Below are 3179 nucleotides of genomic sequence, written 5' to 3'. Positions count from 1 at the left end.
CCGCCGACACACGGGCGCCACGCAGTCGACGTCGCAGTCCAGGTCGATGAGGGCGCCCTCGCAAGAGCGTTCCTCACCCTGCTCCTCGGGTATGGGTGTCGTGTCGTCTGCGCCCATCTGCAACCTAGTCGAGAGTGCCTGGTTGTTGGCGTAGACGGGACCCAAGTGGTGGTAGTCCCTCCGCCCCAGGGAGTGCCTCGGGGCCGGAACGGGTGTCGGGGGCGGCGGTGGTGGCAGGGATGGCGGCGGGGGCTGCCCGGGGGGCCAGCCGCCCCGCAACGATGCGACGGGGCCTGTCCCACGGCCGAGCAGCAGAACTCCCTCGCCGAGCCGCACCCCAGGCCCCGAGGCAGCGTTTGTTCCATCTCGGGCACACGATTTGGTCCCGAACTCTTGCGACGCACTGTCTTCCGTTCCCCGTCGGAGTGTCCCGAGAAGAGGTAGGTGATGGAGCCCGGCAGCAGCTTGTCGAAGCTGGACGCCTTGTGAAGCCTGCTGGACGCGTTCTGGTTGAAGGGTGACAGATACTCCCAGAGTATGTCCCTTGAACCACCCAGCCAAAAATGGTTTCAACGGCGGTTAAGGTTCGACTCATGCGTTGGATCCTTCCCTTGACCACTTGCCAGTAGACATCTGAACCTATTAGGACGCTTATGTTATTGTCCACTCTTGTGTCAGAGTCTGGAGGAATGTCTGCGGCCTGAAATCCGTTTGAATGAAGTTGCATCAGCAGATGATCATCAAGTTGCTGGTGCGATAACGTGCAGAGCTCGGGGATTTCCAGTGCTTCAAATGTCACCTTCTGATTGCTACGATGGCCCTGAAGGGTCACAGCCACGCGTCGACAGGAGTGTTTGGTGGCTGTAATGCCAAATGTGTAGATGGTTAGATCTTCCCGGCCTACAACTTCGCAGCCGAGTTCTTCAGAAACATCCCGTCTGATAAACGTGCGCTGGCTGCCAGTATCGAGCAAGAGTCTTACGAGAACATTTCTTGGTGTCCCTGATGCCCACGCTCTTGCTGTTTGGAGGAGGACAGGAGAAGAACAGGAGTTGCTAGCTGGCGCGCTAACAATGGATGTGGCGTGTTCAGGGGGCTCTTCAGGTTGCGGAGTGTACGATGGGGCTGGCAGGGGACGTGAAAGTTCACAAAGGATGGTCAAGTGATGACCCCCACATCTGGAACACGACAAGCTTCTGCCTGAGCGGCAAACACGAGCGATGTGATTTCGCTTCCCACATTTAAAGCAACAGCGCGCTCGTGCAAGCTTGGTTCGCTTATCTTGTGTTGAAAGTGGGGCCTGGCAGTTTTGGAGTTCGTGCTCCGGGGAACTACAGAAGGGGCACGCAGTTGATCGGTAGCCTTCCGATTCCGTCGATAGCGCGAGAGTTGAAGGGTGATTTGCCGAAACCGATTCTTGAGGTGTCGTTGGCGATAGCCCTCGTCGAAAACGGTAACTTGCTCGATCTATTTGGCCATCTTCTCGGATTTCGACTTGTATCCTCAAAAACTTCATGATAATATTAACTTGGTCTTCTGGAGCCAGGTCCGGTGTACTCGTTGAAGATGGTGGTGTGGATTCTCTCAGCTTCTGACGGTAAAGGATAGCCAGGTCAGCGGGGAGGCAGCGCATGAGAACTCGATGGAGAACGACTGCGTAGCTGCTAGGTGGAACCTCCAACCCTTCAAGAGATGTTGTGCGGAAACGTATTGCGTCGTGAAGCTGACGAAGTTTTGCCACGTCGCTGGAGGTGTTAATCACAGGTAAGTTCAAAAGCTGATCAATGTGATCGTCGATTAGAATGTCACGTCGTCCAAACCGGTCCTGAAGTGTTCGTACTGCGAGTTCGTAATTTTGGTCGGAGAGTCGAATTCCCTCGACGGCGCGTTTAGCGTGGTCTGTTAGATACGTCATGAGATATTTGAATTTTTCTATTGGTGGGAGATCGGGGTTTGCGTGGATGGTAACATTAAAATGGTCCCAAAATCCCTGCCAATCGCGGAGGTTACCGGCAAACATGGGGACTTGCAGTTTTGGAAGGGCGACGGTCCGGTGGCTCCTTACTATTGTTGCGGTTGATGGAGGGTTGACGGGAGGTGCCTCCGGGAGCCGAGGTTGAGCGTTGGGGGCGAAAGTGTCTAGGGTGTAGTGGAGACGCCTGAGAGAGGTGCTGATGCGTAGCCGGTATTCTTCCGCACCCTCCACTTCGTCCTCCAAGGCGTCGTCCGTGATGGCCGCGAGGATGTCGCTGTCGAGGTCTTTGAGTGCGGCTTGTTTTTGCGTGAGGTACTCAAGTGGGATTCGCAGTTGGACTTCAGTGGAATCCGGGTTCTCCAGGAGAGTGTCGATTTGGGCGAGAGTGCGAGACACGGCGGAGCGGACAACGCCACGGGTTCTGCGGAGGCGGTCCATGGCTTCTCCCGGGTTTCGGCACCAAATTATGTTGAGGAAAGAACCCGAGCGCGTCCGTTTCGTTGGTGGCCGTTTTATAGACTACTTCCATAAAGCCCTGCATGCAACACGGCGCGCGTTGCACTCTGGGAACTAGTTGGCCAGGGAGGAGGGTGGCATGGTTTCGGTTTCGATCGACACGTCGACAAGAGATTGTTTTCTGGTCCCGAGAGCGTCATTTGTGGTCTCGAAACTAGCCTAAATGGCCAGACCTCGAAGCTTTAGCACAAGCCCGAGACGTATAGCTTGTTTTAACACATGCTTGTTGTAGTTTTGTACTTCAGCCTTCCTGTTAGCGCTCCAATCGAGGTATGTGGACGAGCCAGTGCTGGGAGTCTCGACGCTGCGAAGCTCGGGAGCTCGGGGATATTGCTTGTGTACGAATCAACAAGCTGTAGCAAACAATAAGTATGGTTTTCATCTTGTATATTACATCATCACATAATCCTCTTCACTAGACGCGGCACCGCGGGCCACCTTGGTACGGGCTGTTGCCTTTCTGCGGTGCCGCGGCTCTCCTGAGCAAATAAAGATGATTATGATTATGATTATGAATATATCGAGCTCGCGCCTTTACATTAGTGTTGTTGATCAGGAAGTTTGTTTGCTTCGTGCGTCCATAGACGAAATATTTCTTTTTGCAATTACTGTTTTTCTTAATGTGCCTGATTATGCGAGGTAAAACTCGGAGGTGCCATTGAAAAGCTCAATTTTAACACACTTCTTA

Source organism: Ixodes scapularis, unplaced genomic scaffold (genome assembly GCF_016920785.2).
Source record: "Ixodes scapularis isolate PalLabHiFi unplaced genomic scaffold, ASM1692078v2 PGA_scaffold5__190_contigs__length_132052651, whole genome shotgun sequence".
Taxonomy (NCBI): Eukaryota; Metazoa; Arthropoda; class Arachnida; order Ixodida; family Ixodidae; genus Ixodes; species Ixodes scapularis.
This window is presented reverse-complemented; position numbering follows the sequence as displayed.